The 12297-nt window shown below is 39.3% G+C and overlaps 1 non-coding gene across 1 annotated transcript; it reads left to right on the top strand.

Moving 5' to 3' along the window:
* The first annotated feature begins 3917 nt into the window (after positions 1-3917).
* On the top strand, positions 3918-3987 carry TRNAQ-CUG. Its single transcript has one exon. It is a non-coding gene; the product is annotated as a tRNA-Gln (tRNA).
* Positions 3988-12297: the final 8310 nt, after the last annotated feature.

Here is a 12297-nt window from a genome sequence, read left to right as displayed (position 1 = left end):
TTCTCACTTCCCTTCAGTCCTGGGGGTAGTGATGAATGTTCACAATTGTGGCTTCATTAAGTACCTAATACTACTACCATTGATGTTAATGGAAAAGATCCCAAATATTTCAGTGCTGCAGGATGCAGATGCATATTGTAAATACCTTACAAATATAGTGTGTCACTATTGTTAGAAGCTATTTGAGAGAAAAAATAAAGTATTCTGACAACTTGAGAAAAGGAAACCAAACACAAATTGAGGAAATGAAAATAAAATAAAATAAAATAAAATAAAACTATGACACAGCACATAATCTGCCTGAGCACTTGAAGGGTGAGACTTTGGTCAGAAAAATTAGAGAGATGAAAAACACTTCACTCAGTTGCAGAAAGAAAAGAGCTCAACAGCAGTCATGTCAACTGTAATAAAGAACTTGCCATACAATAGTCATTGGACCATAAAGAACTGTTCAATGAAGGCCTCTGTCTCACTCTCTCTCTTTTAATTAGAAAATAAAATTTAAAAGGCCACTGAACCTTTATCTCTTTATTTATGTAATGGTTAGATCTCTTTTACTGTAGGAACACTGGAAACATCCACAGGAATGGGAAGAGAGCCTGTGGGAACACTGCCAGGAGGTGAGCAAATGAGATAAGAATATACACACTACACATGAGAGTCTCACCTGGTAGAAAATGATTTAGCTCCATTGCTGTAAATCTAACTATGGCAATTTATATTACCCAAAAACCTGGCACTAAAATGCTATTGAAACAAGCCACAATCTATAGAAGGGGAAAGAGAAAGGAATTTCACAGTAAACAAATTTCTCCAGAAGAAAAGTTTCCCAATGATCTCCTTCATATTTTTATTTAGAAAAACAAACACTAGACCTAACATATAGTATAAAATAATGAGTGATAACCTCTTTTGTTGTTCAGTCATCCACATTGGCCATGTCCACATGACCGTGGATGTTCGTTTCCCCATGAACGAGAAGCAGAGGCACAACTTGTGCCACTGCTACTTGTCCTCGGGGAACAACTGTGCTACGCACCCTCTGGTGTATGGCAGGTTAGGCTGGGTGGAACAGGAGAGGCTAGGGTCAGCACTGGGTTGTCCGCAGCAGCCTTATCTGAGGTCCTGGGGGCCTCTTGGGGCTGTAGCAGTGGCAATCCTGCCACTCGGAGCCTGATCAGCAGCCAGAATATGGCTTTGGCCAGCCAGACTCCAGTTTAGGTGCCATTGCGGTTTGATTTTTTTTTTAACAGGTTTTTTTGACCCCAGGATCTCCCAGGGTCAACATCCCCCACTCTCTTCACCATGCTACTACCTCACAGTGCAGAGAGCAGCTTAACGTGCGGTATGTGGCACTGCAGATGTGTGCGGTGCTACATACCGCATAGCTGCGCTTGTCTGGATGAAGCCATTTAAAGATGGGATTCAAAATACATGAAATTGCCTGCTGGTTAATTGTGTCATGCTTAAAATTTTACCTAACATGTAATAGAGCCTGGTTCAAATCTCACAGATGTCAGTGTAAGTAACCCCAGTAATTTCAATGGATTATGAATCATGTTCATGGGGTAACAGCAAATTTATACCAGTGAAAAGGTCCCATTTTGATAGATTTCCAAAGCAGCAATCTGGTCCCTCTAAATGTCAGATTTAACTGAAGCAAGCAGGCAATCTCAGCTGAACATTTTCCCTTGAAAACTCTCTGAGATGACCACAAATAGACTTGATGAGCTGGGAAGTGTCCAAAAATAACAGCACTAATGTTTAGCATCTCCCTTTACAACTGACAGTGGCCCTTCAATAACTTCATGCTTAAGGCCTTTCTTATTGCCAGTTTATTACTTGGTCACTGCTTCATCTGGTACATAGATGACTCCAAACAGGATTCATAACACAGTTGCCCCAAACAGTATACAGGCAATGACGTATGAAATGCAACACAATAGCAAAATATAAAACTGCTGCTGAAGTGAAGTGAAGGGGCTGATGCTCTACGTACAAGGACATCAAATCAAGGAGAGTGTACAGTACTTTGTAAATGTGATGAAATATACAGAGTAACAAAAGATAAATGTCAATGTCAGAGCAGCCCGAACTTATTATGCTGTAGTCTTTAATCAGGTTAGGCTAGAAGGCATGCTAAAATTACCTGGGAAAGAATGTACACATAGGTACAATATGTTGCTGAAATGAAATAATAACTATTGAGACAAATTATGAATCTAGTCCCATTGCCATCTAGCTTTTTAAAAAAGCAGCAAAGCTACTCTTCTGCAGAAATAGATTAAAAAAAAAAGCCTTTTGATACTTTGCTTGGGGTAATTTCAACTAAGTGGGAAGTAAAAATAATATTATATAGTTTCCTTCAATTCCTACTTCTTAATAAGGTTAGTCATGTAAGCCCCCAGAGGAAAGGAATGGTTCAGACCACCTAAATAAGGGAACTAGTTAAATAGTGCAGTTAAACTAGTGCAGTTTATTATGACTGATAATTAACAAACCCTCACTGAAGTCACCAGGTACACTGAATTAATTAGACCTATTTCAGTGACAAAAATCCAAAAGAAGAAAAGAAAAGTATCTGAACTCCAAGGACTGTGATGGTAAAAAAACAGCCCTTTGATGATGATAGACGTTTGTCTTTGGGTGGTAATGTGATCACAGGAACAAACATGTCGCTGGAAATGTTTTACAGGTATTTCCCTGATTCTTCCATGATTTGTATAATACGGATCAGAGTTTGTGGCTTAAATTGCTTTTTTACGTTTCTACTTAGAGTTGCAGTAGACATAAACCCAAATCAAAAACGCAAATCTAAGCACGCCAAAACTCAGGAGTACAGTCAAGTATAAACTAATGGGATAGTTTATATAATTGTCATAGGGTGAGTCTACATATGATGCTACATTGTTGTAGCAATGTGCTATGGTGACATAGAGTCAGTAGGCAAAAAACACAACATATGTTGCCATTATGACACACTCCCTGTTATAGCATGTTGCTTCTGCGAAGTAGGGACTAAAATTAATCATGCGCTGCATGGACAGTGCCATACGGGCTGATACTGTGCTGTCATTTAGTACTTCCAAAGAGCTCTCCCAACTATGCAGTTGGTCTAATAAAGGTTATCACACCCTTGCCTCTAGCATGTTTGGACCATCAAAACTATAACGTCATTACAACACTATATAGTGCTGAAAGTCATGTCCACTCCAATATAAAAAAAAACATACAAAAGTGCTACAGCCCAATTTGCAACCCAAGAAACAGAATGTAATCCATACAGAAATGAAATTTCATGAACATTTTATATAATTTTGTCAGGAATCGTACAGCACGGAGGTATGTGTTGTGGAACAATTCCTTTCATAAAAAGAAGGTACTACATTTTCTGTGTAGAAAGCAGGTCAGGAAACATACATGACATACTTTATATGTATTCTAAATCTGCTCTTCTTTTGTGCTTTCCATACACTGTACCTCTCCCATAACTTGCTAGAGAAGAGCCAGTTTTTAGTTTGCAACTAATACTAGTAAAAAAGTTATTCTAATGAACAACTTTGTGCCCTAAAAGACTTCCTAAAATAAGCTCAGCTTGAAAGCTCACTATTTGATAAAACAGCAGTTTTCCAAAGGTGAAATTGATGTGTTTAGCACTTTAAAATCTGTTACTTTATGCCAGTTCCCAGTTTGATTTCATTATATAACACATTCTAAATATGAACTAAACTAGTATCATACTTGCTCCCGGGTGAATATATATACCAATGAACTTCTATGTTCAGTTTGGAAAGATGGTACTAATTAATGGCTGACTTCCATAGATCATCATCATTGAACAGTATTTGAAAACTAGATAACGATCTACAAACTTTAGCATTTCACAGCCTGTGTTTGAAGAAGGAGTACTGCAGTGGGTCTCATGGTGTAATGGTTAGCACTCTGGACTCTGAATCCAGTGGTTCAAGTTCAAATCTTGGTGGGACATTAGTAAAGCTCATTATTATTATAAATGGGGAACAGAGAGGGGCAATTTTCTAGCCCAAATTCCCACAAGAAATTAAGAGAGTTTGAAATAAAACTCTCTGACTCTAGAGCTACTGCCTAGTGCTCTGTCCAGTAAACCACACTGCCTGCCTGTTTTGTGTCTAACAAGCTGTAAAAAAAGCAATTTAACAATTAGCAATTTAGACTTCCCACATATCAATCCCAATGTGTAATGAATGTCACAATTAAATAAAATGGTACTGTCTTTTCAACTGAAGTGAGGTCACATAGCACCACTTTAGTGACTAGAACTATACCAAGCTCACTAGCTGAAGAACTGGTCCAAAAAACCCTACTATATCATTGAAATAAATATTAGGCAGTCTCAAACAAAGTCAAATATCATTTTAAAAGAGGGATTCATGCTACTTGAACTTTTCTCAATGTGAGACTTCTTGCAGGCACAATGAAATAGATCTTAAGTACCCAGAAAACACTTTTTTTTTTAAAACCTTGATATGTGAAGCTTATTCCTTAGTTTTAGCTTTGGCTTATTTATAGTAATTACAAAAATACAGACTATAAATCTATTATTATAGAAGCATTAGTATAATTATATTCCAAAAAGACCTAGCAAGACAGTATTGCATATTATCGCTCTATAGCTAGTCAATAATTCTAAGAACAATAATACAGAGCCAAATCATCAGCTGTTTTATATCAACATTACATATAGCCCCTGTACTCACTGAACTATTCTACTTTTCACCAAATTAATTTCTGGCCCACAGAATGTATATCTGAATTGTCAACTTAGCAGTATTTGTGTATATGTAGGAATTAAATAGAATACCTGAAGATCGACTATGTCATTTGTAACTAAAAGACAAATGCTAATATTTATCCAGGAAATCCAATTGATTCCACTTCTCTTTATTTTCACAACAATGCTAACCCAGTGGAGGACATTTCTAATAAATATCTGAGATTAAATTTTCATTGCTCTTGGTGATGTAGACTTCAATTTATAGTTCAAATATTTATGGCTAGCCGGAGAAAATGAAAGGCAAAAAGATCTCTCTTCATAAATGAAAAGGAGCTCAGAATTCAAGGGAAGAAAATTTATGTCAAATCTTAATTAAATTAATTTAACCCAATTCACCAGTCTGAAAGAAATTAAAAGGTAATCATTCTACAGACTCAAAGCTCAGATTTAGAGCCTTGAAGCCACAGGGGAAATGACTTTATCAGTTGGTAAATATGTTGTTATGGTCAACAGGATATTTTTAACTCCACATTTCAGAATGCAATTCTGATTTTTGGTTAATTCTGTCTTGATCAAGCTCAGTTGTTTGTGAACTTGTCGGGTATCAAAGTAGAAAATAATGAAAAATAATCATACTTTGTGAGATTCGCATAGGTTTGAAATTTTCAAACTTTTTCCAGGCAAAATCAAAAGGCAGGGTACTTAAAAAAAGGTGGTCACTCACATTTCTGCCTTAAGAGAAGAATGCATGGTTATTCAAGTGATTTTCAAAAATGCCCATTCTCTATTTTTTCATGTTTCCAAGATGTGCCTGTAGTGTTGGCTCACATAATCTTGATGAAGTAACCTGAAAATCCTTGAAATAAGGTAAACTTCAAGCACTTAATAATTATTACTCTCCTTTGTAGAGAATGCAGGGGAACAAGTCATCAGGTATTTACATCCCAGTCCTTAACAACAGAGCTGGACCCAGTTTAGAAGGGAGAGTCATGCAATGCAACCATAAAATCATAGGGCTGAAAGGGGTTTTGAGGAGCACCTAATCCAACCCCCAAATAAATGCAGGAGTTGCTGTTCCTAAAGCATCCCAGACAGATGCCTATCCAGTAGGGCTGTGAGAAGCTTTGGTCCTTGATTCAATTTGGTGGAGATTCAGCCTGATTCGGTGGCCAAATCTCTGAATCTGAATCAAATTATACAACCCTTTAATCTCTCTGAATTGATTTGGAACCCTCTGAATCGATTCAGAGAGATTTGGACAGATTCAGTGATTATAACGTAGATACAGCTTTATATGTTTTTCTACATACCTCTAGGTAACAGGGGCTCTGAACGCTGCAGTGCTGGGGAGATGCAGTGTCCCGCAGATGCACAGGGAGCTCCCCAGTGTGCTCGGCAGCTACGGAAGTGGATCAGAAGCACTTCCAGTCCACTTCCTGATCCATCAGGGAGCATGCAGCGGGGGCCCTGTACCCCCCCAGCTCAGCGACTGGTCTGTCCTCAGTATGGGGGGAGGCACCCAGGGTCCCCTTGCACCTGATCGCTGAGCTGGGGGGGGGGGCATGGGGGACCCCCCAGCATGCTTCCCAGCAGATGTGGAAGTTTTGGATCCACTTCTGGATTTGCTGCCAAACATGCTGTAGAGCTCCCTGTACTCCTGTGGGATGCTCCATTTGCCTCAGCACCGTAGCAATCATGAGCCATGCCTGCTACCTCAAGGTATGTAGGGAAAAACCTTTAAACCTGTGCCTGTGTCCGAATCACTGATTCGCTGAATCAGCATTGAATTTTCAGTTTCAGATTTGGCCGAATTGAATCAGTGATCTGAATCAATGGGTCAAATCACTGTCCCCGAAATAGGCTGAATCCAAATCTGAATCGAATAGGGCCCATTCCACACAGCCCTACTAGCCAGGCTCTTCTTGAAAATCTCCAGTGAAGGAGATTCCACAACTTAGGCAGTTTGTTTCATCCTCCTGCTGTTCTTAGAGTTAGGAAATTTTCCTGAGAATTGATCTAAATCTGCTTTCCTGCAATTGAAATGCTTTGCTCTATCTCCTGCCTAACTCCTTCCTTATATTTGAAAACTACTATGTTGCCCCCTTTTAATGTTCTTTTTTTTAACTAAACACATCTAGTTTCTGTTGACACTGGATTTGGACCCAGCACCTATACCTTTGTTCCAGGTGGGCACAACCCTCAGACCGAGCACAACACCTGCCAGTTGATAATAGGCAAGTTTATTGATATATAGTAATAGGAATTAAAAGCAATGCAGACAAAGCCAATACAGTATACGTTACCCAAATTCCCCAGTCCCTGAATATACACAAGATGAGCGGGTCATCCGGCTAGTACGTTAATGCCACCTTGAGGTTATTTGCTTAAGTGTCCACCATCAGCAGCCTTGGAGGTTGGGGCTGATGCCAACTGCTTCTTCTTCTATTTTTAAAACTCCTTCTTTTGTATTCTTTCTTTTCCTGGTGACTCTTGATCTGTGGTTGCTGCTGGTTGGTCACACAGTGACACGTCCCGTGTTGTCAGCTAAAACCCCATTTTCACAAACCTATCACATGTCCATCTCCTAATTTGGGACTTTACCAGTGTTCTCTTAATTTGGCCTGTTCTCCTGAAACTGAAAAACTTATGGCTTTTTGCAAGCAAGCACTACCACTCTGAAGCCCTGGAACCAGGCCTATTTCTATTATGAAAATAAAGTTTGGATGTTTTCAGTTACCCAGGGTGTGTGGCCTTGCTGTTTTCCTGCCTGGGTTAGACAGTCTGTCAGCTTCTGAAAGTTAGGAACCCTGTGTAACAAGCTCTTTAGAAATCAGTTAACCCCTGCTGCTCATCTTGACCCCTTATAATGCATATATCTGTACTTACAAGCCAATTCCCCGAAAACAGGCCTTTAAATACCGTTTCTAAGCCAACAGTTTCTTCAGTCTTTTCTTATATGGCTTCCTTTCTCACCTCACTATCATCTTTATATCTTATTTATTATCTTCTGGGTCATAACCCATTTTTTTATATCTCTCTTAAAATGTAGTACTCAAAATGTGGACCCTGTCTTCCTGGTGAGGCTTGTACTGTTACCTCATTTTTCTTGTGTACAGTCCTTCTGTTGACACTGCATTTCTTTCTCCTTTTTCTGGTACAAATATTAGAGTGGTGACTCTTGCTAATGGATTCATTTACATGTTCATTAATGTGCCGTAATTATGGCGTCTTCAGTACCTGTAATTACAGGGCATATTTATGCATGCAAGTACTGCAGTGATGGGCACTTTCAAAAGCGTTTACAATTTACAGTTGCATAAGTGGCAAAATGCACATCAGTACTGAGAAAATGGCAGTGGTCCGCTTTTGAACTAAAATACATAGAAGGTGTTTTAATTCAAAAGTGCAGTGCTGTCATTTCTTGCATGTTGACACACATTTTGCCAACTACACACAGTGCAGCACAGTTCACATCAGCTTGCATGTGGAGCCAACTCAATTCAATGCATCTGTTCTGAAGTGGCGGATCTCTAGCGAGTCGTGGGACAGAAAGGTATGTGTAAAGAAGCCCACAGGTACTAACTTAATGCACTGTAATTGGTGCTACTTCGCAATAGCACTGGTGCATGCTTTCTTTGTGATGCTAATACACAGCAGACTAATTCTACTGCGCATTAGCACATTTTCTGTCAGTCACATTAATGTGCAGTACAATTCATTTGCTGTGCCTTTAGTATCCTGTGTAGATGCACCCACTGAGTCTATTGTAAGCCACAGATTTTTCTTGGTAGAGATACTGCCAAGACAGTTGTCCAGTGCTGTGTATTTGTGGGGTTTTTTGTTTTTTGGTTTTTTTTTTGGGGGGGGGAGTTTCTTGCATCTAACTAAAACTAAAACTAAGGAAGTGATACTCCCTCTGTACTCAGCACTGGTGAGACCACAGTTGGAGTATTGCATCCAGTTCTGGGCTTCACACTTCAAAAAGGACATGGAAAAACTTGAGAGGGTCCAGAAAAGAGCTACCGGTATGATCAGGGACTTCCAAGGCAAGCCATATAAGGAAAGACTGAGTGACCTGGGCCTCTTTAACCTAAGAAGAGAAGGTTGAGAGGGAACTTAATAGTGAGCAACTATTTACTAGGACACCCCTGGGGAAGACCAGAAACAATGGATACAAAATCCTGGATGGATGCTTCAGGCTTAATACCAGGAAAAACTCCTTCACAGTCAGGGTGTATAGACTGTGGAATACACTCCCTCCAGCGGTGGCAGTCACCTACCTTGATAGGAGAATAGACAGTCACCTTGCTGGGGTCACCTAACCCCAGTTGTCTTCCTGCCTAGAGCAGGGCGGGAGGCGGGGATCTGGTGATCTGCAAGGTCTCTTCCAGCCCCTAACAGTCTATGAATTTATGAATCTATGAATCTCTACCCCTCACTTCTAAGCCCCATCCCCCCGTCCCCCAGTCATGGCAGTGTCCCTCACTCTTGATCTCCATCCCTTGCTTCCCCAGCCCTGTCAACCTCCCTCCCAACCCAAAGGCCCCTGCCCTCCAGCACTGCTGGTGCCCCTCACTCCTGACCCAGAGACCCCAGTTCCTCCAGCCTTGTGGCCCATACAGCTCCTGCATGTATGCACAGACACACAGACACATTCTTGCTGGGGCCAGCACGCAGAACATGTGACGCATGACAGCCAATCACCTTGCCCACTGCTTCCAGCCTCAAGCATCCAAGCTGCTTGTGCCCAGGAAAAGCAAAAACCCAGACATTTTCTCACATTTTAAAAACCCGCCCAGACATGAGGACCAGGGGCCAAAAAAAAAGGACAGGTCTGGGAAAACCTGCATGTATAATAACCCTACCTAACCCCGCAGATTTATTTTCCTTGCTTTAACAGTGGGAGGGTGACAAATTCAAGACAAACCTCCAATAATTAGATTCAATTCCTCGAAAATTATAACAAATGTATACATTTTCTATATATAGAATCTAATTATTGGGGGTCTGCTTATATTCAGGGTCATCTTATATTTCTGTAAATATGGAATTTAATTTTTTTTAAATGTGGCCTTTTGTAATATTCAGGCTTCATTTCTTGACTATTACTAACAGCTTTAGTGTTTGCCTCTAGCTCATCAGTAGAGCATTCTAAAGCATTTCAGCTCTACTCAGTTTCTTGGAAAACATCTTTCAATGAATGTTGTTAAATTTTCTATTCCTTATCAGTGAAAACAAATTATGTGAAGCTGTATACTTCAATGAGTTTGCTGTTTTGTCTACCTATGTTTCTATGTGAAAAAAAAGTTTCCTTGAGCAAGTTCAGAGCTTTCAGAAGGGGTCAGATGATAGCCCTGAAGATAGAAATCCTCTATATATTAAAATTTGAAATTATTATAACTTTTCTAACAGTAGCAGCATGGGCAATGGCACTGCAAGTATCCCTACAGTTCCAAGGCAACATTCTAAAACCCAGCCTTTGAAAAAATCAATCTCTGAAACTCAGACCTTGGGTTCTCTTCTGATACTGCCACAAAGATTGTTAGAGGCATAGGTTGTAGCTATGTTGGTCTAAAGACTTAGGCAGACATGGTCCTTTGGGTAAACTTGATATCTTTTATTAGACCAAGTCAAATAGTTAGAAAAAAAACCACAACTTTGCAAGCTTTTGGGCACAAACACCCTTTGTCAGGATGAAGAAGCATCTTCATTTGGTCTGTGCTCTTCCTGGATTGAATGAATAGTAAAAAAGCCAGAGACTGGTAGGCATGCAAGAAAGCCAATCAGTGAAAATGTCAATTGGGGAATCAATGGGTGAGAGACAGATTGAGGAGTAAGGGAAATTAATTTATCTGGTAAATAGTGGAGAGCTACCTGAAGAGTCAGATGTTAGGCAGATGTATCATAAATATGATGTCTATATTTAGTCCATGAGGTTTTGTAACCAGTAGGTTGATGAAGTAAAGTTTGTAGACTTGTCTGTGAAAGGTGTTTCGTAAATTCCCTTTGAGGATTCGAACTAATAGGTTGGAGAGAGTGGTTTTCTTGCCAACACATCTCCACCACCCTCCACAATTATTACACCCCACAACAGAGCCATCAACATTCCTGGATCTTACAGCTGCACCTCTAGAAATGTAATATATCTCACCCAATACACCAGATGCCCTGACGAAAAATATACAGGAGAGACCAAACAAAAACTGTGTACCAGAATGAATGCACACTGGAAATCTATCAAAGAAAAGAATACCAATTACCTTTGGGGAGCACATTTCTCACGAGAAAACCACTCTGTCTCCAATCTCTTAGTTCTAATCCTCAAAGGGAATTTACAGATCACCTTTCACAGATGAGCCTATGGGATTAAAAAAAATCACAGACTAAATATAACTGTTGGATTTATGACACATTATAGCCTGCCTGACATTTAACTCCCCAGGTACCTCCCCACTATTTACCAGCTACATGCATTCCCCTCTCCCCGCCCCCAACCTGTCTCACCCTTTGACTCCCCAGTTTACATTTTCACTGACTGGCTTTCTTGCATGCCTACCAGCCTTACTATTCATGCCATCCAGGAAGAGCACAGACCAACTGCAGATGCTTCATTAGCCGGAGGAAGGATGTTTGTGCACAAAAGCTTGCAAAGAAGAACTTTTCCCAGCTATTTGAGTTGGTCTAATAAAAGATATCAGATTTACCCAAAGAACCTTGTCTACAAAGATTGTCAAATACATACTAATTGTAGGAAGTTTTGTTTTATATGGATATTTGACCACCAGGAATTGGATTGAGACCACACATTTATTTCATAATGACCAGGAATATGGTTACTTAAGTGTGGAAGACTGCGGCAGCAATTCACAAAGCTATTTGGTGTCCTAATTCTTATATTTAACTGATGTTACTTTATGTTCTCTGCAATCTTAAAAATAAGTATTGAAGACTCTACCAAGTTCTTGGTATTAAAAAGTTTTCCTGTTTGTTTTTAGCAATATATTTTGTAGTTTGATCTTTTTTTCATATTTGTGGATATGTGTAAATGAGAAGCAGCTGTATCAAAAGGATAGTTCTTAAATACCTGTGTCAGGACATCCAAACCAGAAATTTAGGAACAGAATTTCATATTCAAAAATCTAATTCATACACAAGCTAGGAGAACAGTAACAAAATGTAAAAGTATATCAAGGTATACATTGCTCAATATCTGATGGGGCAGATCAATGGTAGATTCATTAAATAATAAAGATTTGTTCCTAATGAACCTAGACATCATTTTTAGGATATCATTTTAGTACTATTTAAAGCATAACGGTATTTAAAGGAATTGCTCTGTACTGCCTTTGGTATTTAAAAATATTCCATTTCTATGTCTTGACAGATTTATGGCTTTTGTTAATGATGAGGAATAAAGTGAGCCAGAAATCTTCACAAAGAAAGCTGTTTTTTACTGTTTTTCTTTAATTACCAAGAGCCTGGTTACATCTTTATTCCATTGGCAAACTAAAAGAAAACATTTCTATAAAATATTATCAAATGAT

The sequence above is a fragment of the Crocodylus porosus genome, unplaced genomic scaffold (assembly GCF_001723895.1).
Source record: "Crocodylus porosus isolate Cpor-Errol unplaced genomic scaffold, CroPor_comp1, whole genome shotgun sequence".
Classification (NCBI taxonomy): domain Eukaryota; kingdom Metazoa; phylum Chordata; order Crocodylia; family Crocodylidae; genus Crocodylus; species Crocodylus porosus.
The sequence above is the reverse complement of the archived record's forward strand: the minus strand, read 5'-3'. Positions and strand labels throughout refer to the sequence as shown.